The following is a 22,776-nucleotide window of genomic DNA, read 5'->3' as shown; positions in this document are numbered from 1 at the left end:
GGGAGGCCCTGAGCCCCGGGAGTGGGGAGCTTCCAGACATACACAGTGAGCTCATGGCTTCCACTGTGGGGTGTTGGTGTTCCGATCAGCGGGCCAGACAGCACAGGTTGGATTTTAAATGTTTGGATACTTTTAGAGCCAGCTACTTCTGACCTTCAGGGACTTAAGAGGCTGAGCTCTGTGCCTGTAATGAAGCCCATGGGGATGCTCTCTGGGCCTGCTACTGAAAAGGGATGTCTCTCAGTACAGTTGTGGTTTCCACTGTGCACTCCCCAACCTGGAAAAGCCCTAGTCAGTCTTCTAGAGAGCACACCCTCTGTGCAAGGCCTTGTGCCCCCGTTACATGATCTCATTTAAACTTAAGTCTTCCACTCTAGGAGACTGGCAATTTTACCCTTAATTTACTAATAAGGAAACTGAGGCACAGAGGGGTGACCTCATTTGCCTGAGAGGTGGAGCTGGGATTAGAACCAGTGCTCCCTCCACAGTATCACAGTGACCTTTTTGGGGTCCTTCACCTTCTGACTTAACCCCTACTTTCCCTCACTGATTGCCACTGAGACAGACCTATCGCTCCAGCTGCCCAAATGTCACCCAAGCTGGGTGACCACGGGCACACCACACTCACTGTGTCCAGATCTGGACTTATTGTTATCCTCCTCACCCTGCTCTGAGTGGAGAAGATGGACTGGAGCAGCCATCCCCTGCAGACACAGCTCACTGACCAGGGAGTGCCCTGGGAGACAGCCCCGTTCCTACCCAAGCACGAGCAGCAGGCAAGTCCTCTCCACTCAAAGGGCAGGGCCCTGTGGACTCAATTCTGGTCAGGACACCCATGGTACTGGGCTCCTTCCATAGGTTGGCCCTGTGCTGGTCCCAACCCCATCCCATTCTAGCTCAGTCTAGGAGAGCAGGACTGCCATTTACAGACTATGTAACTCCCAGGGGTGTCATCGACTGTGCTGAGAATAGCACTTCTTGATTGTGCAGTGTGCAACCCACACAACTGTGCCCAACAGTCCTGCCAATTATTGTTTGCATCTCTTCTCATCAAACCAAATGGATAGAAAAGGTTGTTATCATTGTTTTGAGTTCTGCCTGCTCCTTTCCGAGATGATAAGCAACATATCGAAACAAGGGAAGAAAACATATCCTATCTGCATACTTCCTGTTAAAAATCCACCTTAATTTATAAATCTACTGGCTTTCCATTTTATGTTTCTATTACAGATTAGAGCAAAATTCATCATCAAAGTGTTTGTGCCCTACATAATCCACCCCTTTGAATATAAGGGACCTATCAATGTGATAGGATAGCATCGCCCTCATGGTGCTACCTGATATGGCAAAAAGGATTTTGAGGTCCCTAACTCGTTGACTTTGAATTGATCGAAAGGGAGATTGTCCTGGGCCTGACTAACTGAGACAACCCCTTTAAGAGGGACTGGGGCCAGGCACAGTGGCTCATGCCTGTAATCCCAGCACTTTGGGAGGCTGAGGCAGGCAGATCACCGTAGGTCAGGAGTTCGAGACCAGCCTGGTAAACATGGAGAAACCCCATCTCTACTAAAAATACAAAAATTAGTCAGGCGTGGTGGTGCATGCCTATAATCCCAGCTACTTGGGAGGCTGAGGCAGCAGACTCACTTGAACCCAAGAGGCAGAGGTTGCAGTGAGCTGAGATCGCACCACCTCACTCCAGCCTGGGCAACAGAGCAAGACTGTCTCAAAGAAAAAAAAAAGTGACTGAGGTATTCCCTGAGGTCAGAGAAGTTCTGCCAGCCTTGAAGAAGCCAGTTGCATGTTGTGAGTGGCCAACAGAGGGCCCGCATGGCCAGGACCCAGAGCAAGCAGGTAAACTCAGCCAACAGCCTGAATAAGCTCAGAAGTGGGTCTTCCTTGGTAGAGCTCCAGGTGAGACCGCAGCCTGGCTGGCACCTTACTGCTGCCTTATGAGACCCTGAGCAGATCCTAACCCATGGAGGAGATAATAATATGAGATAATAACAGTGTTTGGTTTTCAGCCACTTAGTCTGCAGAGCTTTGCTGTGCTGCAGTAGCACCCGAGTTCAGCCAGGGAGGTGTGTGTGTTCGTGGGGAACCTCATGTCTGCCACAGGAGAGAGACCACAGGAGGGCAGACATCCTGTTTGAATCTTCACCCTCTCCCATCACCCAGGGGCAAACCTCAGAGTCCACCCCAGGCCAGTGACCCTGCCTGCAGAGGGACTGTGATGTCCTTCATCCCTACAATGCCCGCTGGTGCCTGAGGAAGCCCCTTTGGCAGGAGGCTGGCCACAGCATGGACAAGAGAACAAGGGGCCACATTCTGGCCAGCCCAGGGACTGTTGTAATGGCCTGCAGCCGCCACCTTGCTGTGATTAAGAAAGAGCAGATCCTTGGCTCACACCTATAATCCTAGCACTTTGGGAGGCCGAGGCAGGTGGATCACCTGAGGTCAGGAGTTTGAGACTAGCCTGGCCAATATGGTGAAACCCTGTGTCTACTAAAAATACAGAAATTAGCTGGGCCTGGTGGCGGGCGCCTTATTCCCAGCTACTTGGGAGGCTAAGGCAGGAGAATCGCTTGAACCCGGGAGGCAGAGGTTGCAGTGAGTCGAGATTGCACCACTGCACTCCAGCCTGGGCAACAAGAGTGAGATTCCATCTCAAAAAAAAAAAAAAAAAAGAGCAGATCCAAGGAACACCCTGCCCGGAGAGGGGAGGCCCCTCTTACCCAGGCAAGTCCCAGGGCAGAGATGGCGGCCATCCTCTGCTGAGGCGGCAGAGCTGCCAGTGGTGGACACAGACCAGGGAGCACATCTGGTTCCTTTTTCTCCTACCCCTGGTTTAATTGTCCTGGGCTCCAAGATGCAGGACAGGGTGGCATGTAGAATTTGACTACGTTCTCAGACCCTAGTTCTGGTGGCTGGGGCCACCCTGCTCTACACCCACCACGGCCTCCACCCCACCCAGCCCCACTCTCAGGACACAGGTGCTGCCCATAGGAGGCCACCCCTCCCTCTCCATGCCCTGCAGGAGAAGTGCCTCCCAGCCTGCTGGACCCAGTGTGGGCTCTCAGGAGGCTCCTGGCACCAGCGCCGGCTGCAGCTGACGCCTGACACAGCCTGTGAGATGCCACGTTCTGCCAGCCAGGCCTGGGCTGGAGGAGCACCCTGACCACTACTCTACCCCTTCCTGTCCTCCCCTCACTTCTCCCAGGTTAGGGGAAAGCAGGAATGTGTGCAGGTGAGGCAGATCCAGGCCTACCCCAAGGGCTTTGAGCTACACGGGCTGTCTCAGCTGATGTGAGCATGGCACTAATCAACACCACACCCCAGCAGGAGTCACTCCCTCCCCAGGCACTTTCTGTCTTTCCAATCATGCTAAGTCGAGTCTGAGTTTGGTGCCAGTGTGATCTCACTGTGCTCACAGGCCCATCACTGCCTCATTGGACCAGTTAGGCCCCCCCGACCAGTGGTGCCTGGGAGAGTGAAGGCACAGCACTATGCGATGAGATTCAGACCCCAGTTAACTACTTCCACAATTGCTAGGTGATGCTGGGCTTTTATTTTTATTTATTTTGTTTGTTTGTGTTTGTTTGTTTTTTCTGAGACGGATTTTCGCTCTTGTCTCCCAGGCTGGAGTACAGTGGAGCGATCTTGGCTCACTGCAACCTCTGCCTCCCAGGCTCAAGTGATTCTCCTGCCTCAGCCCCCCGAGTAGCTAGGATTACAGGCACCTGCCACCACACCTGGCTAATTTTTTGTATTTCTAGTAGAGACGGGGTTTCACCATATTGGCCAGGCTGGTCTCGAACTCCTGACCTCAGGTGATCCATCCGCCTGGTCCTCTCAAAGTGCTTGGATTACAGGCTTGGGCCACTGCACCCAGCTTTTAAAACTAAGATCCGGATCACTTTTAAACACATTTATTCAGTAAGAACAACATTGTCATTTGAAGAGAACAGTCAGATAAAGGGAGCACCGGTTATGCATGAGGAAACAGCAAGAACATGAAGATGAAGGTGCGAGCGAGGTGGCACAGTGTCCGGTTCAAACCTTGTCCTGCTCAGTGTCAGAGGCACATTCCTTCTGTATGCCTCAGTTTCTCCCACTGAGAAATGAGGATAACACTAGCACTTGCGTCCTGGAGTTCTCGTGAGGCGAGGACCAGCTGATGCACATTCCTACAGCCCCAGACCAGCCCAGGCCCCCAGCACATGCTGGTGAGTCATCTGTTAAATAAACTGGACGAATGAAGTGGGGGAGCCCTGCACCAGCACAGTGAATCCAGGCTGGCTACCACTGCCACCAGCTCATCCCCCCTCCACCAAGCACTCAGGGCCCTGCCAGAGGTGGCCTGACAGCTGTTCCTTCAGGGGACTATGTGATCAGTGTCAGCTGGGGCTGCCCCAGCACCGAGACCCACAGCCTCAGCTTCCTTGACACTTGCTTTTCTTGTCCCTCCAATGGAGGACTCAGCTTCTATGGGAAGAAGTGATTGGCCCTGGCAGGGCTTTCCTCAGTCAGTGGAGTGAGAACAAATGAAGTGAATGAATGAAGCACCCAGGAGAGCTCTGATGCTGCCATGCATGCTATCTTGATGCCCTCGATCTGAGCGAGGACAGTGTCTGCTGTGTGTCCTGCAAGCCACAGAGAGAGCCCTGGGCCTCCAGCAGAGATCCACATAATCCGTCCTGTCTGAAGATGACCCCTGGGCAAAGGCCTCACCAAGGTGGGGACAGCAGCTGCGGGGGCCCACGTGCCAAAGATGCCATCCACAGCTGGAGCACATTCAGTGTCCACTTGCTTCCCTGACCAGCAGCAAAGTGAAACAGAGTCTCTTTGGCAGGAATCAGATGGCCATGTCCACTGGGTGCGGCCTGATGTCTGGGGTGGGTGCGAGTTGGGGTTCCCGAGGCCTGTGCCTTCTGGAGCATCCGTGCAGGCCGGTGAGGAGTGAGGTGTGGGCTAGGGCTGGGGGAGGAGGCTGGTTGTTGTTTGTGTCAGTCTGCAATACCTGGAGTCCCGTGAGCCCTCCCCTGGTCCTGGAGATGACGGCCTAATCCCCTTTCAAGTGGGGCCGCCACCCTCCCCAGTGCTGGGCCACCTATGTGAGGCCAGAGGATGCCTGGAGGTTGGGTGGGGGCTTTGTACCGCAAAAACACTCCAGTGACAAGGACATCTGTCCGGAATGTCCTTCCTGAAGGCCTTGGTCACTGGTTCCCATAAAGCTGCCATCTCGGGAAGTCAGGGCAGGGAAGACTTGGTCGCCATCTCTGGGTGGCCCTGTCCCGCGCACTTGCTCATCTGCTGTACTTGCCCCTCCTCCACAGGGATCCCCAGAGACGCTCCGTGCTCAGACCCCTCTCCCCATGTATCCCTGAATCTTCCCCCTCCAGCCCTGCCTGTGACTGGTGAGTCCCTTCGCTCCTTCCCCTGGCTGAGGAGGCACTGCCTCCCCTCCCTGCCGCCCTCTGCATCCTCAGAGCTCTGAGCTCCCTCCGGTGAAATGCCCATGGATCTGTGGGAAGAGCCGCCGGCACCGGCACCGTCCAGGGCCGCTGCTCTACCGCTTTTGTCTCTGTTTCCGCGAGTCACTTCATCCCTGGGCCTCAGCATCCCCGTCCACAATGTTAGAGGTAGAATGCCTTCCTCGAAGGGTGGCTGAGGACACCAAGGGTCCCTGGCGTCCTGGGCACAGGGCCTTACTATGGCAAGTGCTAAATAAATACAGAGCTTGATTTGCAGCCAGCTCGTAGTCCACCGCCTCCAGAGCCCTCCCTAGAGGAGACTCTGTAAGGGCCCCTCTCTTCTGAGAAGCGTCTCCTTCCCCACAGGTCTCCTTTGTCCCTGGCCCCTCATTCCGTCTCCACTCCCGACCATCCAGGCCCTGCTCATGGCTTCCAGAGCTTCCTCTTCTCATTCGCCTAAACTCCCTTGTCCTTGCCTCTGTTTGGAGCCTGCTGTCAGCGCTCATCATTGCATAGGCAACAGCAGGCACGACTTCTTCACTTTCTGATGGGGAAACTGAGATCAGAGCAGAGAGGGACTCACTCCAGCCACACAAATAGTGGCAGAATTGGGACGACATGTCAGTCAAGACAGGCTGCTGTGAAGAAAACCTCCAACGCCTGGAGGCTTGCAGGGCAGGGGTTTATTCTCTGTCCTGCAGCTGGCCCCTGATGTCAGTGGGGAGCCAGGCTCAGCCTCTCCGTCAGCCAGCACCTGGCCCACGGAGTGGTCCCTTCCTCTATTCAGCAGGTGTTTTGTGCAGCTTACTGTCGGTCGGACCTTGTGACTTAACTTGCTGTGGCACTTTGTCCAGCCAGCTCTTCTGGTGAAGAACAGAACTCCTCAGGGCAAAGATAAGCTTGTTTATTTTTGTATTTTTAAAAAATCCCTGCCACTAGTTTCTGTTCCTTGGGAACAGAAAGGTCCACCAATCTCCACCTCCATCCAATATTGATACATTTCTAGGGAGATGGAAAAGTTCTGATATTTTAAATGCTGAAGGGGGGAATCCAGAACAGGGTCATCACTGCCTGGTTAGTTTCCTGTGGTTGCTGAAAAAAAAGAAAAAAGCACCATAGGTGGGTGACTTAGAACAGTGGGCATTCACTCTCTACAGTTCTGGAGGCCAGAAGTCCAAAACCAAGGTGTTGGCAGGCGGCACTCTCTCTAAAGGTTCTAGGGGAGGAGACTTCCTTGTGTCTTTCAGCATTCAGTGGAGGCCGGCAGTCCTTGGCTTGTGGCCACATAATTCCAGGCACTGCCTCTATCATCCCATGACCTTCCCCGTGTGTGTGTATGCAAATGTCCCTCTCCTTATAAGACCACCAGTCATTGTGTTAGGGTCTGTCATTCAGCCGGACCTCACCTTAACTACCTACATCTGCAAAGATCATATTTCCAAAAACAGCTACATTCATAGGTTCCAGGAGGTGAGGACTTCAACATATCTTTTTGGGAGACATGATTCACCCCACAACACTGCCTATATGTCATCTTTGTACAAATTAGATACAGACTCCCCCTCCTACAGATAGGCACAGCTGCAGCCAGCAGAGCACAGCTGGGTTGGAACCCCCAACTAGCACCCTTGTGCAGTGAACAACCCACACAACTGCAAGCAGCCACCCTATCCAGGAACCTGTCCATTCATAAGCTTAACATTCATCCCAGGTAAAGAGTCCAGGCCAGAATTTCAGCTTGAACCTAGGCCGGCACATGTCACAGAGCCCAGGGGAATGGCACCTCAGCAGCGCCTCAAAAGTAAGGCTGAGGCAAGGGGGCCTTTAGGGGTACATTATCTACACAGAATGTAAAAACAGTAACAAAAGTGACTAAAAATTTGGTCTGCTTTTTGTTATCACCATGCACCCATTATTCTAAACAATGTCAGTCATGAAATGCTCTTCTCCCCTACTAAATATTTTGTTGGGTTATGTTCCAAACCACTGCTGTAGTTACCATTGCATTTCATAACATGCATGTAAGCTTCAGATGAGCACATATGCATTATTTAACTGCCCATCAACACTCTGTTCTACATGGAAGTTGTGATGGTTAATACTGAGTGTCAACTTGATCAGATTAGAGGATGCAAAGTATTGATCCTGGGCTTGTCTGTGAGGATGTTGCCAAAGGAGATTAGCATTTGAGTCAGTGGGCTGGGGAAGGCAGACCCACCCTTCACCTGAGTGGGCACCATCTAATCAGCTGCCAGCAAATATAAAGCAGGCAGAAAAACATGGAAAGGTGAGACTGGTCTAGCCTCCCAGCCTACATCTTTCTCCTGTGCTGGATGCTTCCTCTTGTTGAACATCGGACTCCAAATTTTTCAGTTTTGGAACTTGGACTGGCCCTCCTTCCTCCTCAGCCTACAGAGGGCCTATTGTGGGACCTTGTGATCATGTGAGTTAATATTTATTAAACTTCCCTATATATATGTGTATATATATATATATATATATTCCATTAGTTTTGTCCCTCTAGAGAACCCTGACTAATACAGATTTTCATACCAGGAGTGGTTCTAGAGGAACAGAATATTAAGGATGGAGTTATTTCGTTGGTTTTGGGGTTTCTGGAGTTGGCTGCTTAATATGATTATGCTAAAGACCCTACTTCTTTTTTTTCTTTTTCTTTTTCTTTTTCTTTTTTAGACAGAGTCTTGCTCTGTCACCCAGACTGGAGTGCAGTGGCATGATCTCGGCTCACTACAAACTCCACCTCCTGGGTTCAAGAGATTCTCCTGCCTCAGCCTCCCAAGTAGCTGGGACTACAGGCACGTACCAGCACACCCAGCTAATTTTTTGTATTTTTAGTAGAGATGGGGTTTCACTGTGTTAGCCAGGATGGTCTCGACCTCCTGACCTTGTGATCTGCCCACCTCTGCCTCCCAAAGTGCTGGGATTACAGGAGTGAGCCACTGCACCGGGCTGACCCTACTTCTAATAGTATGGGTATAGATAGTCCTTGGCACGAACTGTTTGGAGAGTTAGACAAAATAAATGCATTTGACACTCCTGATTCTTCACTCGTGAGAGGCAAGGAGTTTAGTGACTCCATAAGTAATACCTTCGACCATATGTAGAGAACCAAGGAACATAAGGAAGCTGGTTGGTTGCTCCTAAGTTCAGAGGACAAAGTGATGAAAGAAAATGATGAATTCAGGGATTCTGTCTCCCGGGTTCAGAAGCAGATACTGAGCCTCAAATCTGCTAAGATTGCCCTGAGTGAGAGTCTTATCTCCTGTAGAGAAAGAGCTGAAATTGTGGAAAAACAGATACAAACTCTTATCTTGCAAGTGGCTAACCTGCAATGAAAGATGCATGCACAGCCTCACCAGGTGTCTACTGTTAAAGTGAGGACATTGATTGGAAAATAGTGGGATCCTGCAACTTGGAATGGGGATGTGTGGGAGGACCCTGATGAAGCTGGGGACACTGAGTTTGTAAACTCCAACAATCTTTTTTTGCCAGAAGAAATAGTTTTCCCATCCCCAGTAGTGGCAACATCCCCTCCCCAACCCATGCTGCCATCAGCCTTTCCACCTTTGTCTGAGGAGATAAACCCTGTGCGGCCTGCGGCAACAGTGATGGCCTCCCCTGAGGCAGTTTCCAGGCAAGATAATGTTGATTCTCCTTGGGAGCCACCCCGAACACCCCTGTTTGCTTCTAGTCCTATAACTAGACTGAAGTCCTGGCAGGCCCCTAGAGGTGAGGTTTAGAGTGTGACCCAGGAGGAGGTACACTACACTCAAAAAGAACTGCTTGAGTTTTCTAATTTATACAAACAGAAATCTGGAGAACAGGCATGGGAATGGGTATTAAGGGTGTGGGATAATAGTGGAAAGAACACAGAGTTGGATCAGGCTGAATTTGTTGATTTGGGCCCACTAAGTAGGGACTCAGTGTATTAGTCTGTTTTCATGCTGCTGATAAAGACATACAGAAAACTGGGAACAAAAAGAGGTCCAATTGAATTTACAGTTCCACATGGCTAGGAAAGCCTCAGAATCATAGTGGGAGGTACAAGGCACTTCTTACATGGCAGCAGCAAGAGAAAAATGAGGAAGAAGCAAAAGCAGAAGCCCCTGATAAACCCATCAGATCTCGTGAGACTTATTCACAATCACGAGAATAGTACAGGAAAGACTGGCCGCCATGATTCAGTTACCTCCTACTGGGTCCCTCCCACGACACATGGGAATTTTGGAAGATAAAATTCAAGTTGAGATTTGGGTGGGGGCACAGCCAAACCATATCATTCCACCCTGATCCCTCCCAAATCTCATGTCCTCACATTCCAAAACCAACCATGCCTTCCCAACAGTCCCCCAAAGTCTTAACTCATTTCAGCATTAACTCAAAAGTCCACAGTCCAACATCTCATCTGAGACAAGTCCCTTCCACCTATGAGCCTGTGAAATCAAAAGCAAGCTAGTTATTTCCTAGATACAGTGGGGGCACAGGTATTGGGTAAATACAGCCATTCCAAATGGGAGAAATTGGCCAAAACAAAGGGGCTACAGGGCCCATGCAAGTCCAAAATCCAGTGGGGCAGTCAAATTTTAAAGCTCCAAAATTATCTCCTTTGACTCCAGGCCTCACATCCAGGTCACGCAGATGCAAGAGGTGGGATCCCATGGTCTTGGGCAGCTCTGCCCCTGTGGCTTTGCAGGGTACAGTCTCCCTCCTGGCTGCTTTCATGGGCTGGCATTGGGTGTCTGCGGCTTTTCCAGGGGCACAGTGCAGTGAATCTACAATTCTGGGGTCTGGAGGATGGTGACCCTCTTCTCACAGCTCCACTAGGCAGTGCCCCAGTAGGGACTCTGTGTGGGAACTCCAACCTCACATTTCCCTTCCACACTGCCCTAGCAGAGGTTCTCCATGAGGGCTCCACCTCTGCAGCAAACTTTTGCCTGGGCATCCAGGTGTTTCCATACATCTTCTAGATCTAGGTGGAGGTTCCCAAACCTCAATTCTTGACTTTTGTGCACCTGCAGGCTCAACACTGCCAAGGAACATAATGGAAGCTGCCAAGGCTTGGGGCTTTCATCCTCTGAACCCACAGCCTGAGCTGTATGTTGGCCCCTTTCAACCACTACTGGAGTGGCTGGGACACAGGGCACCAAGTCCCTAGGTGGCACACAGCATGGGGACCCTGGGCCCAACCCACAAAACTACTTTTTTATCCTGGACCTCCACACCTGTGATGGGAGGGGCTGCCATAAAGGTCTCTGACATGGCCTGGAGACATTTTCCCCATGGTCTGGGGAATTAACATTAGGCTTCTTGCTACTTATGCAAATTTCTGCAGCCAGCTTGAATTTCTCCCCCAGAAAATGGATTTTTCTTTTCTATCACATAGTCAGGCTGCAAATTTTCCAAACTTTTATGCTCTGCTTCCCTTATAAAACTGAATGCCTTTAACACCACCCAAGTAACCTCTTGAATGCTTTGCTGCTTAGAAATTTCTTCCACCAAGTACCCTAAATCATCTCTCTCAAGTTCAAAGTTCCACAGATCTCTAGGGCAGGGGCAAAATGCCACCAGTCTCTTTGCTAAAGCATAACAAGGGTCAACTTTGCTCTAGTTCCCAACAAGTTCCTCATCTCCATATGAGACCACCTCAGCCTGGATTTTATTGTCCATATCACTATCATCATTTTAGGCAAAGCCATTCAACAAGTCTCTAGGATGTTCCAGACTTTCCCACATTTTCCTGTATTCTTCTGAGCCCTCCAAACTGTTCCAATCTCTGCCTATTACCCAGTTCCAAAGTCGCTTCCACATTTTTGGGTATCGTTTCAGCAACACTCTGCTTCTGGTACCAATTTACTGTATTAGTCTGTTTTCACACTGCTGATAAAGACATACATGAAACTGGGAACAAAAAGAGGTTTAATTGAACTTACAGTTCCACATGGCTGAGGAGGCCTCAGAATCATGGCAGAAGGTGGAAAGCACTTCTTACATGGCAGCAGCAAGAGAAAAATGAGGAAGAAGCAAAAGCGGAAACCCCTGATAAACCCATCAGATCTTGTGAGACTTATTCACTATCATGAGAATAGCATGGGAAAGACCAGCCCCCATGATTCAATTACCTCCCACCGGGTCCCTCCCACAACACATGGGAATTCTGAGAGATAAAATTCAAGTTGAGATTTGGGTGGGGGCACAGCCAAACCATATCACTCTGCATTTAATATCGCAGCTTGGGGAGTTAAAAAAGGTTCTAATAGTTTATTTGTTTGGTTAGCTGAAGTATGGATTAAAAGATGGCCCACTGTGAGTGAGCTAGAAATGCCTGATCTCCCTTGGTTTAATGTAGAGGAAGGGATCCAAAGGCTTAGGGAGATTGAGATGGTGGACTGGACTAGTCACTTTAGACCTACTCATCCCAGCTGTGAGGGTCCAGAAGATATACACTTGATCAATGCCTTGCAAAATAGATTTGTGAGGCCAGCACCTGCACCTTTGAAGTGCCTTTTAATTGCTCTTTTCTGTATGTCACATCTAACAGTGGGAACCACAGTCACTCAACTACAAAATTTAAATACAATGGGAATAATTGGATCCCAAGGTGGCAGGGGCCAAGTGGCAGCACTCAACCATCAAAGGCAAGGTGGGCATAGCTACTGTAATGGACAGAAGAGGCAAAGCAGCAATCAGAATAGTCTGACTCATGTAGAGCTCTGGCATTGGCTAATTAATCATGGTGTTTTTAGAGGTGAAATTGATAGAAAGCCTACTGAATTCCTACTTTTTATAGGCAGAAAACTTCTTGGTCAAATGGACAAAAGACTAATTTAAATTATAAAAGCAGAGAATCATGGCCCCTCAATCAATTCCCAGACTTAAGCCAGTTTACAGACCCAGAACCCCTTGAATGAAGGGGAGGCCGGGTCCCCTTGAGGAAGGACCCCACTACATTGCTGACAATTTATGCTGTAAATCTTTCTCCATTCCTTCCTCAAGGAGACCTCTGGCCTTTTACCAGGGTAACTGTGCACTGGGGAAAGGGAAATTATCAGACATTTCAGGGACTACTGGACATTGGCTCTGAGCTGACATTGATTCCAGGGGACCCAAAATATCATTGTAGTCCTCCAGTTAAAGTAAGGGCTTATGGAGATCAGGTAATTAATGGAGTTTTAGCTCAGGTCTGACTTACAGTGGGTTCAGTGGGTTCCTAGGCTTATCCTGTGGTCATTTTTCCAGTGCCAGAATGCATAATTGGCAAACTAAGACATACTTAGCAGTTGGCAGAACCCCAACATTGGCTCCAGTTCTGAATCTTGAACTCAGTGGTGGTTACACAAATCTGCACGTGATAAAACGGCATAGAACAACACACAGTACCAATGCCAACCTCCTGCTTTCAATTTCGATTAACAATAATTAACCCAAGATGCCCCAATGGGGCCACGGGGGGTGAAGGGGATATGGACCTCTCTCTGTCACTTGTGCAACTTCCTGTCAATATATATTCAAAACAAAAAGATTTTTTAAATGGACAAGAATAATACCCCAGAATAAACAGTGAGACAGTGCCAATTACAGATGTAATAGTTTTGCACATGAAATATTTTTTTGTACATGAAAAATTGTTTTGTACATGAAATATTTTACTGAATTTGAAATTTTGAAATTGAAATGTATAATTGTTTTATTTTTTAAAAAAAATTTTTTCTTTTGAGACACGATCTTGCTCTGTCACCCAGGCTGGAGTGCAGTGGTGTGATCTCAGCTCACTGCAACCTCCGCCTCCCAGGTTCAAGCGATTCTCCTGCCTTGGCCTCCCGAGTAGCTGGAATTACAGGTGCCCACCACCATGCCTGGCTAATTTTTGTATTTCTAGTAGAGATGGTGTTTTGCCATGTTGGTCAGGCTGGTCTTGAACTCCAGACCTCAGGTGATCTGCCTGCCTTGGCCTCCCAAAGTGCTGGGATTACAGGCATGAGCCACTGAGCTCAGCCATTTCTTTTAAAATTCTGCTGCTTGTTTAATTTGTATTTGTTACTAGACCATAACAGACCAATATATGGGCTGAAGCCTTTCCCCCTTTAGAAAGTACATGATTGTACATTGAAAGGACTAATCCATTAGGCTGTTTTCTATTCCTTCTCTAATAGTATTACTTATTTAATTATTTTACTGGCATGAAGTTCAGTAAAAGTTTACCATTCCAGTTCCTTGCTTGCCATTATTATGATTATGATTGTTACTCATGTCATTTCATAATTATTATTAAAAAATTTTGCAGTGCACTGAAGGGAAGATGGTATAGAGGTCCACGTGGACTGTCAGACCTGCCAGATGTTACTCTGGGTGCAATTGTTCGTGTTAACCAGAATGATCTTCCCTGGCACCAGGGTCTGATCCTGGCTCTGCCCAGTGCCCCGCCCCCGCGCCTCTGGACCTGAGTGGTAAAAATGCAGAGGGCCACACGATCTTGAGTCATGAGGAAAAACTCGCTCTGCATTTGGTTCTTAGAAGGAAACACATGTTGGAAAGCTTTATTCCCCCAAAGAGAAAACTCAACAGTCCTCATGCCGACAGGGCTAACTTTAGATGATTTGGGACCCATAACCCATGGATGCCTGGGGAGAAGCCACGTGGGCCAGAAACCATCAGGCCTGGGCCAGTGGGAGCCCCAGGAGCAGCCCTGGGTGCAAAAGCTGGTGCCCAGCGCACAGTGTTCCCTTGGTGGGCTCAGGCTCCTTGTGTGTGAATGGTGCCCGGCGATGCCTGCCTCCACTGCCATGACGAGCTCAGTCCCCATGGCCCTGTGTCATCATTGCCACAGATACACATTACTGGTCTCCTCCCACACAAGGAAAATTCAGGGCCACACAAGCCCTGGAGCCCCGAATGCCACTTTGCAGCTTTGTGGCATTAGCAAAGCCTCGATTTCCCTGTCTGTGAAAGGAAGGCTGGATTCAAGAGTTCTCAAGGCCCCTGCCAGCCCTGGCAATTATGAGTGAGTCACCAGCAGCACCAGCCACATTCCCTGTAAGCTCCGGGTGCTCTGACAGCCCTGGGAAGGCACGAGTAGAGGTCCCCTGGGTTCCTTTTAACTGGGAATCTTATCATCCTAGGATCAATGTCCTCTAGCAAAGACCTGACTCCAGGCCCAGAATCACTGCTTTGTTCCTCAGCCTGTTATCGTATTTCCCGGGCAGTGTCTTTCCCCTCCTGTGTCTGATCCTACACCCCATGCTTAGTCAGCAGTTTACTTCTAATGGCTAGAGTATTGCTATGTGCTTTAACAAACCCGATAGCAATTTTTGTTTCATTTATGCGCTTGGCTGATATGGATGCTGCTGATCTGTGCAGGGTTTTCACCATGCAGTGACTCAGGAATCCAGGCTGGTTCCATCTTGCAGTGAGTAACTCCATCCTCTGGGCCCTCAGAGTCCTCTCTGTCTAGGTGGTAGGAGGCTGTGATGAGCTGAATAGTATTCCCCCAAAATTCAGGACAAAGCCCTAACTCCAAGCACGTCAGAATGCGACTGTATTTGGAGACAGGGCCTTTACAGGGTTGAATAGGATAATATGAGGCCTTTAGGGCAGGCCCCAGTGCAAAACGGCCAGTGTCCTTATCAGAAGAGGAGATGAGGACACTTGCACAGAGGGATGACCAAGTGAGGACACTTGCACAGAGGGATGACCAAGTGAGGACACAGGGAGAAGATACCATCTGCAAGTCAAGGAGATAGGCCATAGGAGAAACCAACCCTGCCAATACTTTGACCTTAGGCTCTGTCCCCCAGAATTGTGAGACAATAAGTGTCTGTTGTTTAAGCTCCCCACTACTGCCAATCTGTGATATTTGTTATGGTGGCCCTAGGAAACTGGTACAGAGGGGAGAGAAAGGATGGAAAGAGCACCTCACTGCAAAAGCAAGATGCATTACTTCTCCCATTCCATTAACCACTTGTAGCCATGCAGCCAAACATGGATGCGAAGGGGCTGGGCAGCTGCCCCCCAGCAACCACCTCCTGCTGGGGCAGGGGAAGCCCAGTGCTGGTGGGCAGCTGGCCATCCCTACCACTGGACTTCATTCCAGGCTGAGGGGATCTCAGGTGTAACCTGCACCAGGTGAGTCAGGGGGAGACGGGAGCTGAGAATGTTCCCATCATTTCCTGTCTGCTTCTCCATGCAAATCGAGCTGCTCTGACCCACTTCTTCCAGTTGTAGAGAGGTGAGAACCATCAGAAAAAGCTAGAATAGGCGACATTCTCCAAGGAACCCAGCCCCGTTTCTTCCACAAGTCAGTGGCATGAAAAAGGTGTGCACTGTTTTAGACTGAAAGGCCTCAGAGAAATAATAGCTAAACACAATGCATGGTCCCTACCTGGAGACTGGCTTTAACAAATGCAACGAGGGAAGCTGAGCTTGAATCACTGCACTGGATCTCCTTCTTCTCCACCAGACCCACTCTCCTCCTTCCTCCTGCTCTGCGCCCTGGAGCTGACCTCTATAAAATACATCATCAGGCTCCCAGCTGAACAAATTGTATTTTTCCAAACATTCATTTCTCCTCACACTCAGAATTTACAACCCTACCTATTGCCATGAGAAAGGGTCTGACCTCTAGTCCTGCTGACAGCCGGCTGGGTCATGTGTTTTGCTTTGGCCTATGGGATATGAGTGTAATTGACGGGCACCACTTCCTAACAGAAGCTTTAAGACCCGAGGTGTGGGTCTTGGTGTGACCCAGACAAGAGGACTGCCCAACCCACAGCCAACATAGAAGCAGGGAAAGAATGAGCAGATGCTGCTGGAAGCCACTGAGATGATGGCACCATTGTTCAACCTTAGTTAACAGAAGCCTTGTTTCCAGTGGGTTGGCTGATGGGTACACCTGGAGGAGGGCAGCCCCTGGGAGAGGGAGAAGATGGGGGTTTATTTCTCTTGCACTCGCAGGTGCTCAGGTGGATTTTGTGCCTCCACCAAAAGCCACTGCTCCAGGCAGGCGGTTGGCAGGCTCCATCCAGCTGCTTCTCTGAATTCCAGCCAACTTTTTCTCTTGCCCTGCAAGCCAATAGCTAGTGACAGCTATTTCCCTAATTGTCCATCCTAGTCAATTGTCCTTTACTCTTCTCTCCCCGATGGCCCAGTTCCAGCACACCACCTGCTTCCTGCCAGGCCTTAACCAAAAGAACCAGGTAGGAGTGCTCTTCAGGTTTTACTGCTAATTTTTTTAAGCTGTGATAATCGGGGTTATGTTTAAAAGTGAAGGCTTTCAATGTCCATAATTAATTTAAGATGGCTTTGCAAAATAGAAAAAGAGAAAAAGCAAACTATTAACAATTATTAAACCTAGGTAGAGATGACTGTTCATGGTACTATTCTTTTCACTTTTCTCTGTTCAAAAATTTGCATAATAAAAGGCAAAAAGACAAATTGTGGGTGGCAGGGGTCCCAGTCCTACCATTGAGTGAGCTGAAGTTCCTAACTGTCATGCTCCTTCCTTCCCTCCTCTGAACTTTTTTCCAGACTATTCCCTGGGCCAGGGCAGTGCCCATCCTGCATGCCTTCACCTGGAAAATTCCTCCTCATGCTTCTAGTATGTACTCACCTTAAGCTGCTCCCATGCTCCCTGCCCCAACCCAGACAGGGGGAACCCCATGCCCCAGAACATTCAGCTCTATCCCAGAGCTTCTCTGCCCCACATGTGCCAAACAGTGTATGATGCAAGCCTGAGCAATGTTGCTTTAAGTCTTTTCCAGGTCCTGATATTTACAACATTGTTCCTGACAGCACCCGCCCAGCTCACCCTCTCCTGGTCCTGAGCCCATTGTTACCACCTGTCTTCCTTACTCTGCCCTGAAGGACATGCTTCATTTGGAAGCCATTCATTCATTCATGCTCTCATGAGCTCATCTGCAGTCACCAGGACACACAAGTGAGGCAGGGTGGTGCTGCTCCCTTGGGGTACCATCAGCTGAAAAGACACAAATCAACCAGCCACACAGATGATCACCCGGCTTTGGCCACAGTGAGTTTCACCAAGGGATATCACTTTGTGCAGCAGTGAGGCCATCACAGGCTAGAAGGCCTTCTCGTAAGAACCCTTAGGACGCTGGCTGGATATGTGGATTCCCAAATCTTCCACTCAGAACATCCAGGGGGGTACCCAGGGTGTCTGCATTTTCCACAAGTAGCTAGAGTGACATTTATAGTCAGACAAGTCTGGAAATCACTAGCCTCCAGGAATAAGGAGGAATATTTCATTCGTGCAGCACTAGGGCAAGGGCTCAGGTGGACTCCAGGCCCTCCCCACCGTGCACATGGATCACAGCACTCTGGAGGCCATCTGGTGATGGTACAGAGGGCAAGTGGGTGCAGCAGGTACAAGGGCTCCCTCAATGCCAGGCCCATTGCAAAGTGGTGTGACAGTCAGTGGAACTCAGCCCCATTAGGTGCAGTCCCTTGGCCGAGGCCCCCAGCTCATTGGCATCAGATCTAGAACAAGGGGTGACCACTGACCAAGTGCTTCCTTGGGATCCCCAGTGACCTGCAGGCTGCTCCTCCTGTTGAGCCCCATTACAACCCATGTGCCTGTCACCTCAAACTCCCTCCTGGCCCTCATACTCACTCTGCTGTCCCGGTCCACCCTTCCCTGAACTCCTGCAGCCTCCACAACAGCCCACTTACTCTCGTCTCCACTCTGTTCCACATCCCATTTCCCTAAATCCTGGTCTGCATCCTGTTGCTCCAAGTTTAAAAGCCTCTTCTAGCTTCCAAAATCATTCTGTCCTACTGGCCGCAGGGCCAGCTGCCTCCTCTGTGGCACCCCTCCTCTTGTCCCCAAGCTCCGGCCATGCAGGCCCCTTCTTGCCTTCTAGTCGGCAGCTCATTCCCTCCCTGAGGCCTGCACGTCTGCTCTCCCCTCCTGCCTGCATTTCTCCCTTGGCGGGGCCTCCCTATCTCAGCTGGAGTATGAGTTCCTCACGGCAGGCTTTCTAGACCCCAGTCCTAAAGGCAGGTTTTCTCTCCCATGTATATTCCTTCACAGCATGCACCACAGTCTGCATGTGCATGTTTCCTTGAGCGTTATTCATTTAATGTGCATCCTCCCATTTGACCAAAACCTCATGGAGGAAGGGACTGCACTTGGCTGGCTGTGGGGTGTGGCACAGGAGGTGCCCCAAGGGACTGTGAACGTAGATGAGTGATGTGAGATTTAGGGAGGGGAGTCCTATTATCAAGGCTCTGTGGTGCTTGATATGGGCTGAATCGTATCTGCTCTAAAGATAGGCTGATGTCTTAACTCCTAGTAGCTGTGAATATGACCTTATTTGGAAATAGGATCTTACAGATGTAATCAAGTTAAGATGAGGACATTCGGGTGGGCCCTAATCCAATATGAATGGTATCCTTATCGGAAAGAAAAGTGCCACATGAGGACAGACACATGGGGGGAACGCCATGTGACAATGGAGTTATGAAGCTGCAAGCCAGGTCACGTCCAGGAGTGCCAGCAGCCACCAGGTGCTAAGGAGAAAGAGTGGGATCCATCCTGCCCTGGGCCCTGCAGAAGGGGTGCAGCCCTGCTGGTGCTTTCATTTCAGACTTCTGGCCTCCAGGATTGTAAAAGAATAAACTCTGTAGTTCTAAGCTGCCCAGTTTATGGTAGTTCATTACAGCAGCCACCGGAAACTAATACGTGATTATATCATTAATGAGTGGTAGTGTCAAACTCAGACTAGTTTGGCTATAAAATTTCTGCAATGCTACTTTGTTGTTTTGGTGATTTCAAGCAAATTATTTCACCTCACTTCTCTATGCCTCAGTTTCCTTTTCTGTAAAATGGCATTACTGATGAAACTTACTTCGTGGAGTTGCTGTGAGGTTTAAACACAGTAGGTGTGGTATCAGAGGTGAATATGCCCTTTTCCGATACGGTATTTGCATGTATCATGGTGGGAAATTTCTTCTGCCTGAAATCTTCTTAGTTCAGGGATTCTGAACTAAGGATTCAGATTTTCATCTGCTTTATTGAAGGGTGTGTATATTATAGTTATTTAGGCACAGGTCTGATCCTTGTTTGAGGTCTTGATGTTCAAAAATTTAAAGTTAGCCTTGAATACAGGGAAGATTTTGGTTGCATGTATTTCATTATGGGGTATACCTTTGCCCTCTCCAGCACAAAAAATATTACTAAAAGAAAATTGATAAATTCCTGGCAACATACAACCTTCCAAGATTAAATCAGGAAGAAATTGAAACCCTGAACAGACCAATAATGAGTTCCAAGATGGAATCAGTAACAAAAGACCTACCAACAAAAGAAGCCCTGCACCAGGTGAATTCACAGACAAATCCTACCACATGTACAAAGAACAGCTGGTACCAATCCAACTGAAACTATTCCAAAAAAATCAAGAAGGAGGGTAATGTGGTTTGGATCTGTATCCCTACCCAAATTTCATGTTTAAATGTAATCCCCAACGCTGGTGGTAGAGCCTGGTGGGAGGTGATTAGATCATGGGAGTGGTTTCTCATGGTTTAACATCATCGCCCCTTGGTGCTGTGGTCACAAGAGTGAGTGAGTTCTCATGATATCTGGTTGTTTAAAAGTGTGTGGCACCTCCCCTTTCTTCTCTTCCTACTGCTCTGGCCATGTGAAGTGTTTCATTCCCTCTTTGCCTTCCGCCATGATTGGAAGCTTTTTGAGGCCTCCCCAGAAGCAGAAGCCACTATACTTCCTGTACAAACTGCAGAACCATGATCCAATTAAACCTCGTTTCTGTATAAATTACCCAGTATCAGGTATTTCTTTACAGCAATGCGAGAACAGACTAATACAGAGGGATTCCTCCCTAACTCATTCTATGAAACTGGCATCATCTTGATACCAAAAGTTGGCAAAGACACAATAAAAAAAAACTGCAGTCCAATATCTCTGATGAACATAGGCACAAAAATCCTCAACAAAATACTAGAAAACTGAATCCAGCAGAATATCAAAAAGTTAATTCACCATGACCAAGTAGGCTTTATTCCTGGGATGCAAGGTTAGTTCGACATACACAAATCAATAAATGTGATTCACCACATAAACAGAATTAAAAACAAAAACCATATAATCATCTCAACAGATGAAGAAAAAGCTTTGAATAAATCCCAGTATCCCTTCATGATAAAACCCTCAATAAACTAGGCATTGAAGGAACATACCTCAAGATAATAAGAGCCATCTATGACAAACCCATAGCCAACATCATATTAAATGGGCAAAAGCTGGAAGCATTCCTCTTAAGAACTGGAACAAGACAAGAATGCCCACTCTCACCACCCCTATTCAATATAGTACTGGAAGTCCTAGCCAGAGAAATCAAGCAAAAGAAATAAGAGGCATCCAAATAGGAAAAGAAGTCAAATGACGTCTCTTTGCTGGTGAAATAACACTATGCCTAGAAAACCCTAAAGACTCCATCAAAATGCTCCAAGACCTAATAAATAACTTTAGTAAAGTTTCAGGATACAAAATCAATGTTCAAAAATCAGTAGCATTTCAGTACACCAATACGTTCAAGCTGAGAGTCAAATCAAGAATGCAATTCCATTTATACTAGCCACAAAAAATAAAATATCTAGTGGTATGGTTTGGCTGTGTCCCCACCCAAATCTCAACTTGAACTGTAGCACCCAGAATTCCCATGTGTTGTGGGAGGAACCCAGGGGGAGTTAATTGAATCATGGGGGCTGGTCTTCCCCATGTTATTCTCGTGACAGTGAAAAAGTCTCATGAGATCTAATGGGTTTATCAGGGGTTTCTGCTTTTGCTTCTGGCTCATTTTTCTCTTGCCACTGCCACGTAAGAAGTGACTTTCACTTCCCACCATGATTCTTAGGCCTCTCCAGCCATGTGGAACTCTAAATCCAATTAAACCTCTTTTTGTTCCCAGTTTCAGGTATGTCTTTATCAGCAGCATGAAAATGAACTAATATATCTAGGAATATATCTTACCAAGGAGGTGAAAGACCTATACGAGTAGAACTACAAAACACTGCTAAAAGAAATCACAGGTGACACAAACAAATGAAAGAACATTCCATGCTCATGGATTGGGAGAATCAATATCGAAGTATCCTACAAGGCTACAGTAACCAAAACAGCATGGTACTGGTACAAAAAACCAGACACATAAACCAGCAGAACAGAATAGGAACCCAGAAATAAAACTGAACCCTTATAACCAACTGATCTTTGACAAAGTTGACAAAAATAAGCAATGAAGAAAGGACTCCCTATTCAACAAATGGTGCTGGAATAACTGGCTTACCTCATGCAGAAGAATAAAAATAGACCATCTACATGCCACCATATACAAAAATTAACTCAAGATGGATAAAATGCCTAAATGTAATACATAAAAATATTAAAATCCTATAAGAAAACCTAGGAAATATCCCTAGACATTGGCCTTAGGACATAATTTATGACTAAGCATTTGCAACAAAAACAAAAATAGACAAATGGGACCTAATTAAACTAAAGAGCTTCTGCATGACAAAAGAAATTATCAATTTAGTAAACTGACAACCTACAGCATAAGAGAAAATATTCACAAATTATGCATCAAACAATGGTCTCATATCAAGAATCTATAAGGAATATACACAAACAAGCAAAAAACAATAGCCCCATTAAAAAGTGAGCAAAGGACACAGACATTTCTCAAAAGAAGACATACAAGCAGCCAACAAACATAAGAAAAAAATGCTCAACATCACTAATCATCAGAGAAATGCAAATCAAAACCACAGTGAGATATTATCTCAAACCAGTCAGAATGGCTACTATTAAAAAGTCAAAAGATATTATGTTGATGAGGCTATGGAGAAAAGGGAATGCATATACACTGTTGAGGAAAATGTATATTAGTTCAGCTACTGTGGAAAGCAGTTTGAAGATTCCTCAAAAAAACTAAAAATAAAACTCTTATCTGACTTAACAATCCCATTACTGGGTATATACCCAAAGTAAAATAAATCATTCTACCAAAAAGACACATGTACTCATATGTTCATTGTAGCACTATTTATAATAAAAACAAGGGCATGGAATTAAACTAGGGCCCATCAATGGCAGATTGGATAAACAAAATGTGATACATATACAGGATAGAATACTACACAGCCATAAGAAGGAATGAAATCATGCCACAACACGGGTGCAGCTGAAGGCCACTATCCTAAGCAAATTAATGCAGAAACAGAAAACCAAATACTATATGTTCTCACTTAT

The 22,776-nt window shown here is 47.8% G+C and overlaps 1 long non-coding RNA gene across 2 annotated transcripts in view; it reads right to left on the bottom strand.

Annotated features, from left to right (window-relative positions):
- LOC129479186 (uncharacterized) overlaps positions 1–22,776 on the bottom strand; it is a 45,844-nt gene that overhangs the window by 1,637 nt on the left and 21,431 nt on the right. The window contains exon 3 of one of the 2 annotated variants that reach the window (XR_008656601.2): positions 5,399–6,566. The exons of the other annotated variant lie outside the window; for it this stretch is intronic. This is a non-coding gene — a long non-coding RNA (uncharacterized lncRNA). Of the gene's footprint in view, positions 1–5,398; positions 6,567–22,776 lie in introns of those variants that run through there. 2 annotated transcript variants of the gene reach the window in all.

Source organism: Symphalangus syndactylus, chromosome 3, assembly GCF_028878055.3.
Source record: "Symphalangus syndactylus isolate Jambi chromosome 3, NHGRI_mSymSyn1-v2.1_pri, whole genome shotgun sequence".
Lineage (NCBI taxonomy): Eukaryota > Metazoa > Chordata > Mammalia > Primates > Hylobatidae > Symphalangus > Symphalangus syndactylus.
Note: the sequence above shows the minus strand (reverse complement) of the source record. Positions and strands in the feature narration are given on the sequence as shown.